Genomic DNA, 14,395 nt, shown 5'->3' with positions numbered 1-14,395 from the left:
TCCTTCCCCAACCACATCTCAGGTACCACCCCTCCTCCCATCCCATGCTTGAGCCACACAGAACTTCAGAATATGCAGTTCCCCAGACACACTTCCTTCCTCCATGACTTTGCTTCTGAGAATCCCTCTGTGGAGAGTGCCTTTCTTCTTCTTTCCAGAAAAACAACCACTGCTTTCTCCCAAACTCTCCTTGGAATCCCTCCTTTTTTTTCCCTTGTAGGCAGCACCTATAATACTTGATTGTTCTTATTTTTTATACTCATTCAAAAATATGTATTGAATAAATAAAATGTCAATAATGAAAAATAAAGAATCTTAAAAGCAGCAGGAGAAAAGCCGCTAGTTACATATAAAGGAAATCCCATAAAGCTATCAGCTTATTTCTCAGCAGAAACTTTACAGGCCCGAAGAGAGTGGCAGGATATATTCAAAGTGCTGAAAGGAAAAAACCTACAACCAAGAATACTCCACCTGTCAAGATTATCATTCAGAGTTGAAGGAGAGAGAAAGAGTGTCCCAGACAAACAAAAACTTAAAAAGATGACCCCACCAAACCACCCTTAAAAGAAATGTTAAAACGGGACACCTAGGTGGCTCAGTCGGTTAAGCATCCGACTTCGACTCAGGTCATGATGTTGCGGTCCATGAGTTTGAGCCCCGCGTTGGGCTCTGTGCTGACAGCTCGGAGCCTGGAGCCTGTTTCAGATTCTGTGTCTCCCTCTCTCTCTGACCCTCCCCCGTTCATGCTCTGTCTCTCTCTGTCTCAAAAATAAATAAACATTGGGGCGCCTGGGTGGCTCGGTCGGTTAAGCGTCCAACTCCGGCTCAGGTCATGATCTCACGGTCTGTGAGTTCGAGCCCCGCATCAGGCTCTGTGCTGACAGCTCAGAGCCTGGAGCCTGTTTCAGATTCTGTGTCTCCCTCTCTCTCTGCCCCTCCCCTGTTCACGCTCTGTCTCTCTCTGTCTCAAAAATAAATAAACGTTAAAAAAATTGTTTAAAAATAAATAAATAAATAAATAAATAAACATTAAAAAAAAAGAAATGTTAAAAGGACTTCTTTAAGGAGAAGGAAAAAGGCCATAACTAAAAGAAAATTATGAAAGGAAAAAAATTCACCGACAAAAGTAAGCATATAGGAAAGGTAGTAGATCAATCACCTATAAAGCTGGTACAGAGGTTAAAAGACAAAAGTAGTGAAATAAATTATATCTACAATAATTAAAGGTACATAAAAATAAAAAGATACAAAATACGATGTCATATACATTGATACATCGAGTAAAAATGCAATGCTTTGAGAATGTATTTGAACTTAAATGATTGTCAATTTAAAATAGACTGCTATATACACAGGATATTATACACAAACCTCATGGTAACCACAAGCCAAAAACCTATAAAAGATACACAAAAAAACAGAGATAGAAATCTAAGCATAACACTAAAGAAACTCATCAAATCAGAATGGAGGAGAGCAAGAGAGAGAAGAGGTACAGAGAATTACAAACACACACACACACACACACACACACAGAAAACAATTAACATAATGGCAATAAGTACATACCTATCAACAATTACTTTAAATACAAATGGACTAAATGTTCCAATCAAAAGACACAGGGTGACTGAATGGATTTAAAACAATAAGAGTCGTCTGTATGCTGCCTATAAGAGACTCACTTCAGGCCTTAAGATACATGTAGACTGAAAGTGAAGGGATGAGAAAAAGATATTCCATGTAAATGAAAGTGAAAAAAAAAAGCTGGGGTAGCAACTTTTATGTTAGACAAAACAGACCTTAAAACAAAAACTGTAGGGGCACCTGAGTGGCTCAGTCGGTTGAGCATCTGACTTCAACTCAGGTCATGATCTCACAGTTCACGAGTTCAAACCCTGTGTCAGGCTCTGTGCTGTCAGCTCAGCAAAAGCAGTTCTAAGTGGGAAGTTTACAGTGATATGGGTCTATCTCAAGAAATAAGAAAAATCTCAAATAAACAATCTAACCTTACACCTAAAGGAACTATAAAATGAACAACAAACAAAGTCCAAGGTTAGCAGAAGGAAGGAAATAATAAAGATCAGAGTAAAAATAAATAAAATAGAGACCAAAAAAAAAAAAAAATCAATGAAACTAAGAGCTGGATTTTTAAAAAGATAAACAAAATGGACTAACCTTTAACCAAACTCATCAAAAGAGAGAGAGAACTCAAATAAATAAAATCAGAAATGAAAGATAAATTTCAACTGACACCACATAAATACAAAGGACTATAAGAAACTACTATGAAAAGTTATACACCATCAAATTGCAAACCCAGAAGAAACAGATAAATTCCTAGAAGCTGTCTCCCAAGACTGAATCAGGAAAAAAGAGAAATTCCAAATTTCTATGAGCCCAGCATTACGTTAATACCATAATCAAAGACAAGAAAGAAAGAAAGAAAGAAAGAAAGAAAGAAAGGAAGGAAGAAAAAGAAAGATAGGGAAAAGAAAAAGAAGAAAAGAGGCCAATATTCCTGATGAACACACAGATGCAAAAATCCTTAACAAAATATTAGCAAAATGAATTCAACAATACATAAAAGGATGATTCACCACAATCATGTGGAACTTATTCCAGGGATTCAAGGATGGTTCGATAACCACAATCAATCAACATGATATACCCTATGAAGAAAATGAAGAATAAAAATCATATGATCATCTCAATAGATACAGAAAGAGCATTTTTAAAAAGTCGATATTCATTCATGATAAAAACTCTCAACAAAGTGGGTATAAAAGGAACATACCTTGGGGCACCTGGGTGGCTCAGTCGGTTAAGTGTATGACTTCGGCTCAGGTCATGATCTCATGGTTCATGAGTTCAATCTGCACATCAGGCTCTGTGCTGACAGCTCAGAGTCTGGAGCCTGCTTCAGATTATGCATCTCCCTCTCTCTCTACCTCTCCCCCGCTCAAGCACACAACCCCCCCAAAAATAAACAAACATTAAAAAAAATTTTTTTTAAAGAAGGAACATACCTCAACTTAATAAAGGCCATGTATGACAAAATCACAGCTAACATCATACTCAGTGGTGAAAAGCTGAAAGCTTTTTCTCTAAGATCAAGAACAAGACAAGGACTTTGACTATTTGTATTCAACATAGTATTGGAAGTCCCAGTTATAGCAATCAGACAAGAAAAAGAAATAAAAGGCTTCCAAATTAGTAAGGAAGAAGTAAACCTGTCACTATTTGCAGACTGATACTGTATATAGAAAACCCTGAAGGCACCACCAAAAAACAACAACAACAAAAAAATCTGTTAGTACTAATAAACAAGTTCAGTAAAGCTGCAGGATACAAAATTAACATACAGAAATCTGTTGTGTCTCTACACACTAATAATGAACTAGCAGAAACAGAAATTAAGAAAACAATCCCATTTACAATTGCATCACAAAGAATAAATTATCTAGGAATAAACTTAACCGAGGAGGTGAAAGACCTATACTTCTGAAAACTGTAAGATACTGATGAAAGAAATTGAAGATGACACAAATAAATGGAAAGATATACCCTGTTCAGGAATTGAAAGAATTAATATTGTGAAAATGTTCATACGACCCAAAGCAATTTACAGATTCAATGTGATCTCTATCAGCGTTCGCTTCGGCAGCAACATATGCTAAAACTGGAACAATACAGAGAAAATTAGCATGGTCCCTGTGCAAGAATGACGTGCAATGCAATGCCTATCAAAACACCAGCAGTATTTTGCACAGAACTAGAACAAAAAACTCCTAAAATTTGTACAGAACCACAAAAGACCCTTGACTGGCCAAAGCAATATTGAGGAAGAAAGAACAAAGCTGGAGACATCACAATCTCAGATTTTGAACTTTACTACAAAGCTTTAGAAACCAAAACAGTACAGTACTGGCAGAAAAACAGATACATGAAAATGAAACGGCAACCTACTGAACGGGAGACATATTTGCAAATGATATATCTAATAAGGAATTAATATCTAAAACATATAAAGAATTCATACAACTCACCTCCAAAAACAAACAAAAACAATGTTATTTAAAAAATGGGCAGAGGAGCACCTGGGTGGCTCAGTCGGTTAAGCATCTGACTTGGGCTCAGGTCATGATCTCGCAGTTTGTGAGTTCAAGCCCCACATCGGGCTCTGTGCTGACAGCTCTAAGCCTGGAGCCTGCTCCGGATTCTGAGTCTCCCTCTCTCTCTGCGCCTCCCCTGCTCACTCGCACTCTCTCTCTCTCTCTCTCTCAAAAATAAATAAACGTTAAATTTTTTTTAATAAATAAAAAATGGGCAGAGAACCTGAATATTTTTCCAAAGAAGATACATGATGGCCAAAAGACATACGAAAAAGATGTTCAACATCACTAACCATCAGGGAAGTGCAAATCAAAACCACAATGAGATCACCCCACACCAATCAGCATGGCTAGAATCAAAAAGACAAGAAATAACAAGTGTTGGTGAGCATGTGGAGAAAAGGGAAGCCTTGCGTGCTGTTGGTGGAAATGTAAATTGGTGCAGCCACTATGGGAAATAGTATAGGGGATTCCTCAAAAACAGAACTACCATATGATCCAGCAATGCCATTTCTGGATATTCACCCAAAGAAAATGAAAACACTAACGTGAAAAAATATATGTACCCCTCTGCTTAATGCAGCTTTACAATAGCCAAGATCTGAAGCAATCTGTGTGCTCATTGATAGATCCTTGGATGACGATGTGGCATATATTCACAATGGAATATTACTCAGCCACAAAATAGAATGAAACATGGATGGCATTATGCTAAGTGAAATGAGTCAGACAGAGAAAGACACATGTATGATTTCATCTACATGTGGAATCTAAAAAAACAAACAAAAAAAAACAGAAACAGACTTAAAAATACAGAGAACAAATTGGTGGCTGCCAGAGGAGAGGGGGGTAAGGAAATGGGCAAAATAAGTGAAGGGGATTAAGAGATACAAACTTCCAATTGTAAGATAAATAAGTCACATGGATGAAAAGTACAGCATAGGGAATATAGTCAACAATATGGTTAATATCTTCATATGGTGACAGAGGGTAACTACACTTACTATGGTGAGCATTTCTTAATGTGATTGTCGGATCACTGTCATACACCTGAAATTAGTATTATACTCTACGTTAACTAACGAATTTAAATAAAAACTTAAAAAATATATATTGTTTGGGGGCGCCTGGGTGGCTCAGTCGGTTAAGCGTCTGACTTCAGCTCGGGTCATGATCTTCACAGTTCGTGAGTTGAAGCCCCGCGTCGGGCTCTGTGCTGACAGCTCAGAGCCTGGAGCTTGCCTCGGATTCTGTGTCTCCCTCTCTCTCTGCCCCTCCCTGACTTGTGCTCTGTCTCTGTCTCTCAAAAATAAATTTAGAAAACATGACCAAAAAATATATATTGTATGTCAACTATACTTCAAATACATACATACATATATACATACATACATACAATCGAGAAGCGACTTTGTGCTGGGACCTGGAGGTCCCAAAGATATAGCAGTAAACAAGACAGACACTGACCCTGACCTCAAGGCAGTGTCTATCATACCACCTTGTTTCCCAAGGTGTCCTCCCTAACACTGCTCTGAACATAGTAAAAGAGTAAAAAACCACCTGGCCAGGAGAGGGTCTACATGGCCCTCTGTTCATCCCCTATTCTGTCCCTAGAGTAATTTTTCTAAAGAATGCATCTATCTGTACCCTTCTGTAGACCACTGTTGACTCCCCATCACCCATGCCCAAAGAGACAAGGGCTTCCTCGGCTGGCTCTTCCCCATTTCTCCAATGTTCCCTCTCAACGTGCACTGTCTCAGACAACCCCAAACTGCCTGCGTTTTCGCATACCCACTTTGCTTTGCTTTGTCTCTATGCCTTTGCTCGTACCATCCCCTCTGTCTTAATGCCCTTCCTTCTCTTCATCTGGTTCATTTGTTATCTATTGCTGTATATCAAACCACTCAGACTAGTAACTAAAGGCAACCACTATTCTGTGAATCATCAGTTTGGTTACAGATCAGCTGGAACAGTGCGTAGATATGCTCCAAACTGAGTTGGCTGGGCTCACCCGTGCACTATGGTCAGCTGACAGGTGCACTGGGGCTGGATGCTCCAAGAGGAACTCACACAGTGTCTAGTCATTGGGTGAGGCTGCCAGCTGGAGCATCTCAATTCAGGTTTCTCCCCTTGGCTAGTCTGGGCTCCTCATGTGGCAGTTGGGTTCTCCAAGAAGCAAGCCCTAATGAGCAAGCACTTAGGAAGTCTCTGCCTGCATCACATTTGCTGAAGTTCCATTGACCAAAGCATGTCATATAGCTGAGCCCAGAATCAATGTGGAAGAGGTGTGACTCACTGGGGGGACATTAACAGAGCAACCTACCAGTCTGCCCTCTACCCCTACCAATGCACAGCCTTCCCACATGTGAGATATACTCATCCTTCCCAAAACACCCAAAATAGTATTCAGTCATGACACCAGGCTCAAGGTCTATGATCTCACAATATGAAGCAAGTCTGGATGTAGCTGAGCCTCCTGGGGTACAACTCCTCAGGTGTGGCCCCTCTTGATTCACAGACCTGTGAACTAGTAAGACAAGACATCTGCCCTCCATGTGCCCAACATACAACTGTGAAGCAGGCATAGAATAGCCTCAGTAGACATTCCCATTAAAAGAGAAATGGGAGGCACATAGCAATCACTGAGTCAAAGCAATTCTGAAATCCAGCCAGGTTCTGTTATCAGGACCCCCCTCCTTTGGAAGCAGGGATGTTACTTGAATAAAGTCCAGTTCTCCTTGGCTTCTAGTTACACCCGCTAGGCTCCTGGATCTACCCTCTGAGAGGATTTTCTTTTCCATAAGAAAAGTCCCTTGTGACTATTGGCCAGCTTACTGCCCATAGAAAGTTGGGGGCCCAAAGGCCTCCTTTCCCTTTTTTAACTATTTCCGTTCATGTTAGCCCAAACTAATAGAGTTTCTTCCAAAACAGTACTCTTCAAAACTTTATGGATTTTCTATGAGTATTACTGGGTTCACTTCTTGCACCAAAAGCCACATACATAGTTACTTTCAAGAAGACTCTACTTCAGCTATGGAACAACATCTTTAATATTCTTAGAAACCCTTTTGTTTAACTGAGAAGGCCTACTAGACACCACCTTAAATCCTCTTGGGGTGTTAACAGAGGTTCTACAATCATACCCTTGATTTCATCTTTACCTTTAGGCCAATTCTTACTTTGGGAATCTGTCGCCTGCTGGAGAGACTGAAAATGAGAACTACTTTTCTTTTCCAACCCAGCAAACTGGACAGATCCTTATTTAGCTGATCTCTCCCTTATAACACCTGACATGCCAGCTGGAAGCACCTGGATGGCACTTTTAACATTCCATCTCCATATCTCTTAAGCCAAACCCACAAATTCATTAGGCACACTTTCTGCCAGTGGCCACAGCACTAAATAACACTGGTCACCCTTGGTCCAAGCGGTTTCCAGCTCCCTTGCCAGTACATTCACAATTCTTATTGCCTGTCCTTCAAGCCTTCACCCATCTCCCTGTTCCAAATGCCATCTGCTCAGTGTTTTAAGGTAGCATCACACTTCTGGGCACCCATATATGTATCAGATGTCTATCATTACATAACAAACCACCTAAACCAATAGCTTAAAACAACCACTATTTTGTTAAACTCATGAATTCCATGGTTAGGGATTCAGACTTGTCTCTGTCCCACAACATCTGGGGCCTCTACTTGAAAATGTGAGCAGCTAGGTGGACAACTCAAACAGCTTTGGGGCTGAGATTATCTGGACGCTTCTTTATTTATATGTCTGGAGTCTGGGCTGAAATGACTCTGAAAGCTAAATTCACCCGGGACTGCCTACCAAAGTGTCTACACAATGCCTCCCCATGTGACAAGGGCTTCCTTACAGCATGGCCTCAGGATACTCAGACATTTTATACCGAGGCCCTAAAAGTGAGTATTCTAGCAAACAAAGTAAAAGCTATAAGGTCTTTCAAGATGTAAATTCAAAAGTCTTTTAGCATCACTTCTGCCATATTCTATTGGCTGAAGCAGTTACATCCCCATTAAGATTCAAGAGGGGGAGACACAGACTTTACTTCTTGATGAAGCAATATCAGAATTTGTATCCAGGTTTTAGAACCAGCTTAGTAGGCTTATCTGGGATGCTTTATTTCTGTTCTATGTGGCATCAGTAGGAATTACACATGCTTTTGTGATCGCACATGCTTTTATGACCATGTGGCAGTCAACTGGGGGCTACTGAGGCACCTCAGTTCTCCACACGGCTAGCTCCAACTTCCTCACATGGCAACTGAATTCCAAGAAGGCAAGTCTCAACATACAAGCACTTACCAAGCTTCTGTTTGCATCTCATTTGCTGATGGCCCATTGGCCAAAACAAGGCACATGGCCAAGCCCAGAACAAATGTGGAAGGGAATCACACAAAGGGCATGGGTACCAGGACGCATGATTCACTGGAGACTGTTAATGTAACAAGCCACCACACCTGGGCAACTCCCATTCACCCTTAAAGACTCAATTCATGTTTCTCCTCCAAGAAAGCCTCTCTGACAGACTGGGTGGTCACTTGCCCCTCCTTTGGGGTCCCACAATACTCTGTACACATCTCTACCTTTGCCTTTACCCTACTGTTTTCTAATTATCTCTATACCATTTCTGTCTCCCCCATTGGACAGCCCTTTGAAGGCAGAGATTGTGTTCTGTTGATCTTTGTAATTCCAGGGTCTAGCCCCATGCCTAGAACAGTGTGCCCAGAATAATGTTATTTAATCATACATCCATGAATAAAAGTCTTTTTTTTTATTTTTTTGATGTTTATTCATTTTTGAAAGACAGAGAGAGACACGGTGCGAGCAAGGGAGGGGCAGATAGAGAGGGAGACACAGGAGCCGAAGCAGGCTCCAGGCTCCGAGCTGTCAGCCCAGAGCCCAACACGGGGCTCGAACCCACAAACCGTGAGATCATGACCTGAGCCGAAGTCAGACTCAACCGACTGAGCCACCCAGGTGCCCCAAAGATTTTTAAATAAATGTTGAAAATTATATCTCCATGGTGCTTTGTCCTCTTGCCCTCTTCCCTGTGTTCTAAGAGTTAACTTTCATTTTTTGTCGTACTCTCCAACCAAACATGAACTTCAGAAAGTGACCTCACTTGGAGAGTTCACCTCAACTAGAGATTAGGAGAGGCCGCGCAGAGTAGAGCACTTGATTCCAAGATGTTTGAATTTCGGAGACCAGTCATGTTTCCAAAGAAATTTGCAGATCAACACAAAGTTACCAAATTTCCCTTCTTGCCTTTGGGCATTCAAAACACACATGCCACCTACCGCCATCACTTCAAAGAAGCAGAAAGGCATAACCTTAGAAGGAAAGCGTAGGCCTTCCCAAGGAAGGGCAAGTATGTGTGATAAGACCTTAAGCAGCCCCAAATTGGGACTCAACAGTATGTGCTGTCTTGACATCTGATAAAATTTGGACCATCTAGCCACAAGTCCTTCTTCCAGCTTGGCTCCTGCTAAGGAGTTCCCCTAGCCAATCGACCCTCTTTATCATGGGGACTAGGCATGGTTCCTGATTGTCCCCAAGCAGCGGGCTTCAGTTCCATGCCAGCCCACAGAATTAGTCAACAAGCCAACCAAATCCTCCGGCTGGAAATGGGCATCCCACCATTTAGCCAACAAAGCCTGCCTCCCACTGCTCCTGGCTGTTCACTCCGCTGTGCAACTCCTGTGTGCAGGGTCCTCCTCTGGGCTGTGAGCACACATGACCAATAACCTACTGTCGATCTCACCTGTCTGGTGTCAGGTGCCAGGCGTTCAGCCATCTCTGGAACCCAAGGGTGAAAATCCCTCCCTCATCAACACGGTGAGGAGGCGGTGATCAGAACAAGATGGCAACCTGATGGCTATGTTTAGAGCGTCCCACACTGTCCTCGTTTTTCTTATTTCACCATGGACCAGAGAAATCAGTCTAGTAGAAGTCTGGAGTCCCACCCCAGGGCCAGTGGAGACCACTGTATGTGGAGTCAGGAGATCTAGGATACAACTAGTCCTGGTAGTGCTCCAAAGTATTTGTCGGTCCTTTGACAAATCATTATCCTCTTGGACCTGTTTCCAGCTATAAAATGATAGAACAGCTTCTGTCACCTGTGTGATTCTATAAACCCGATCTGACAAAATCGGTGAAGAAGAAGAGTGAATGGCTGGGAGTCCTATGGTCACCCTAAAGGAATATGCATTTTTAGAGGAGTTTTCACCCCGTGTGTCTCTAGCTAGAGCAACCGGAGATGATGCGAGAGTCAGTTCTAAGGAACCAATAGGGCAGCCACAGGCTGTCAGGAAATCTTGCTTTGGGTGGATTCCTCTAAACCCTTCCTGCTTTCAGCACCCTGATCCTGTCCCATTAGTAAATAGGAGGACCTCTTTTTTTCTTTTTACGTTTATTTATTTTATAATCTTTTTTAAATGTTTATTTTGAGAGAGAAACCACACATATGTGAGTGGGGGAGGGACACAGAGAGAGAGAGAGACAGAGAGAGAATCTCAAGCAGGCTCTGCATTGCCAGTGCAGAGCCCAACGCGGGGCTCGATCCCATGAACCATGAGATCGTGACCTGAGCCAAAATAGGAGTCGGATGCTTAAACAACTGAACCACCCGGGTACCCAGCAAGTGGGAGTTTTTAAATCTCCCCGTCACCATCTGGTCCCATCCCTGCCCCCAGATTATCTCATTTGAACCATCAATTCCAATCAGCCAGAGATCTTGCTTTAGCAAACACACAACTGCCATACCCTCTGGAGTCCACACTCCCCTCCCCTTCCCGAGGTAAAGTGCTTGGGGACCCAGAAAGGAGGCCAGGTCCTCATAACCTCACCAAAATAGCACAGCAAAGCTTTCCATCCAACAACGCTCAGAGACTCGGCCACAGCGTGGGGAAGAGCATCCAGGGTCTCGTCCAGCCAGAGCCCTGATGGCTTCTGTAGTTAAAATGCCTCTGGGTATCCATCCCCATGTTCTGCCAAAAAAGGAACAGTCTCCAGTCCCACGTGTGTGTGTGTGTGTGTGTGTGTGTGTGTGTGTGTGTGTGTGTGTATGAGAAAGAGAGAGAAGAGGGATAGGCCCCAGCCTAAAGCAACTGTGCTCTGATAGGAAAGGTCCCTGGGCTGAGAATCAGAAAGCTGTTAGGCAAAAAGAGAACACAATGCAGGGAGTGACAGGGAGGAGGCCAGCCTTTCTGGCATGTAGCAGGAAGATAAATGGACAAGATGAAATGGTGGTGAAGGCTGACAGCCAGGACACCCAGGCCCTTAAAAATTATCCTACAGACAATGAGAAGCCAGACTGCCTGATCTATGGAAGAGGGATGATCTTATTAGGCCAGTGTTCTGCAGTTCCCAGACCCTGGGGAGCCTGTGAAAAGTGCAGACACAGGCAGCAGGAATACTGGACTAGGGAGACCCCAGGTGGGCAGGGACGACTGCATTTTTCATAAAATGCCCCCAGAGCTTCTGCTATTTACCACAGTGAATTACCCCTACACTGGACCATCCTCAAAGCTCCTTGCTGTTGGAAGGTTCCATCATTCTCAGTACTAGGAGGCCACCTAACCTCCCAGAGAGGGAGAGGGAAGTAAATCTCCCACTTGCTAGCCCAGGGATGACTTCCAACAGTGCTACTGCAGTAATGGAAACTGCAGTTAAGGTGCCAGGGCTGACTGCTATGAAGAAATAGGAGAAGGGGCAGGCAGATGGCCGGGAGGCAGGGCTAGCCTACAGGATGTCCCAACCAGAATTCACAAAAAGGCCATGAAGATGCAAATCAAACAAATAAACCTTCATTCAAAAAAATTCACCTCACCTGTGGGTGGGAGCGACAAGTCATTGGCACTGGCCACCAAAAAAGAAAAAAAGAAAAAAAGATCCAAGGGCTTCTGGTGACTTGAAATTGATTGAGCTAGGGTGGATGCCCCAGGGAATCAAAAGCCTAGTTTCCTCCATTCCTTTCTAGCGGTCCTGTCTTCTCCCCGTCCCCCACAGTTCCACATTGTCCCGTCCCACTGGGCTGAGACACAGCAGCTGAGTGGCTCAGCACTGAGGACCGAGGGTTCCACACACAGCTCAGGTGGGCTGGTCAGCTCTCCCACTCCACGAAATAGGGCTGGGAGTGGGATGGGACGAACCCCACATACCGTTGTGAGGTCAGCACAGCCAGGGATGTCATGTGCCCGGCACAATGTCTGGCAGAAACCAGTACTCCTGCCCCTGTCTGAAGACCAAGCAAGCAGTTACTCACTACGCAGGGGGCGGTGGGGGGGAGGGGTGCCTAGGATCAGGAGGACTATATGAAATCGAGAAGAACCTTCTGGCTATCTGCCCTGGGAGGTGCCAGTCCAGGAGTAGAGGGAGACTGAATGCCCCAGAGCAGAAAGCCCCCGAAAGGGTTAGGTGTTCTAGGATGGAGGAGGGAGTGGGGCAGGGCTCAGGATCAGGAAGGACCGGCAGGACGCAGTGCCTGCCTTGCTTCTGAAGAGCTGCTCCAATGTGGAAAAACACCCCGCCATCTTCCTTTGGAGAAAGCCTGGAATATTCCAACTCCAAAACTTCTCACTGGAGGCTCCAGGGAGATGGGCTCCAGCCGAAAAGGAAAGGAGGAGGCAGGAGGAGGCGTGGGCACTGACCAAAGGGGCGGGTGGCTGCCCTGCCTCCTCCACCCCTTACCCCTTGGTTTTCCCACAGGCTTCTGAAGCCTCGGCCGGTCGGAAGAAAGGGTTAAAGCCTTAAAAGGGGAGCAATCATCTCGGGGTTCTGGGGAGCGCCTAATGTTCCTTGCGCTGCCCCACCCTGATCCCCGGGGTCCTGAACCCTCTTGTCCCTGGCCTGGCCTGCCGGCCACAGGGTGAGGTCCCCCTTCTGCGGCAGACGGCCACTCTCCCACATCTATACCAGGCTACCTCCTCCGCCCTCTGCCATCCTTCCTCGCTCCCCCCCCTCCCCACTCGGGCTCTGATTGGCCGAGTCCCGGGCCCTCCCCGCTCCTCCACTCCCACCCCGGGTGAAAACTGCGGGCGCCGGCAGGGTGCTGCAACTGGAGGCGGCGGTGCGTCCGGGGGAGGCTGCAGCAGCAGAGGACGGGAGCCCAGGTGGGAGCAGGAGCCAGGGCGGCGCCCGGGGCGCTGGGAGAGGCCCTCCCGACCAGAGGCTTCGGGAAAAGGTTCGGGGGCGCCCCGGCAGGGAGCTCCGCGGTGCTCGGGGAGGGGTCGGCTTCCCAGGCAGCGGAGAGCGGGACGCAACTGCTTGCTGCAGGCCAGGGGCCGGGCCGCACCCCGCCTTCTGCGGTAGGAGCTCCCGGGCTCTCACCCGCTGAAGGGACGGCTGTCTGGGGCTGGGGCGCAGGAGGAGAACCTGGAGGAAGGGCGCCAAGGACAGCCAGCCTTGGGTTCTGCTCTCCACACAGACGTCCCCAAACCGAGCTCGCCAAGGGGTGGGGTGGGGGCGGTGAAATTGCGGCGAGAGGACGGATGACCGCCGGCTGGAGGAAATCTCTGCCCTGCGACCTCGCGGAGGGCTGGGTGCGGGGCGTCAAAGGACCGGGGAACCGCAGTGCTGCGGGCGGGGACTGGAAGGCGGGCGGACGGGGGGGAGGGGAGAACTGAGAAAGGGTGAGAGGGGGAAGGGGGGACCTCAATTGGGAGAGGAGCCGAGTGAAATTCAGAAACGGAATGAGGATGGGGCTAGTCAAACGGCGGCTGGAGAGGGTGGGAGCGCAGAACTTCTCTGGGCTCTGGACTGCAGGGACACAGAGCAGGGGAAATGAAAACATCTGTACCTCCCCTACCGCTCGGTAACCACCCCCCTCTGGCTCTCCAGCCCTCCTCCAGCCCCAGCTCCATTTCTTCCCTGCTCTAGCCCTCTAGCCGAGGCTTCCCCTTTCCCTCCTAGATCTCAAGCTCACACCCCTCCTCCATAACTCAAATGTCTGAGTCAAAGCCAGATGCCGACCCCCTTTCTTCCCCAACGGCACCTCTCAGTTACAAGTCCGAAGGGGTACGGACTGCAGGTTCAGGCTTCGCAGGACCTCAGCCTCCCCCAGCCTCAGGGCTGAGCGCCAGGGACCCTGGGATTCGACTGGCGGTGCACCTGGGCACAGGCACCAGGGCAGTCGTACCCACCCCCCCATCCCCCCGGCGCAGGCCACTCCCGTGGCCTCTCCCCGGTGAGCCCTGATGCGGACAGGCCAAGCTATCTGCCCCGTGTGGACGCCGGGATATTGGTCCAGAGTAGGCTTCGGAA

The 14,395-nt window shown here is 46.1% G+C and overlaps 1 pseudogene; it reads left to right on the top strand.

The window, feature by feature from the left end:
- The first annotated feature begins 3,653 nt into the window (after positions 1 to 3,653).
- LOC124506539 (uncharacterized) lies at positions 3,654 to 3,767 on the top strand (annotated as a pseudogene).
- The last annotated feature ends 10,628 nt before the right edge of the window (positions 3,768 to 14,395 follow it).

This window comes from Lynx rufus, unplaced genomic scaffold (genome assembly GCF_022079265.1).
Source record: "Lynx rufus isolate CCGP_SWC_20201006 ecotype Redwood Valley unplaced genomic scaffold, mLynRuf1.p SCAF_9, whole genome shotgun sequence".
In the NCBI taxonomy this organism is placed as follows: Eukaryota; Metazoa; Chordata; class Mammalia; order Carnivora; family Felidae; genus Lynx; species Lynx rufus.
This window is presented reverse-complemented; position numbering and strand designations above follow the sequence as displayed.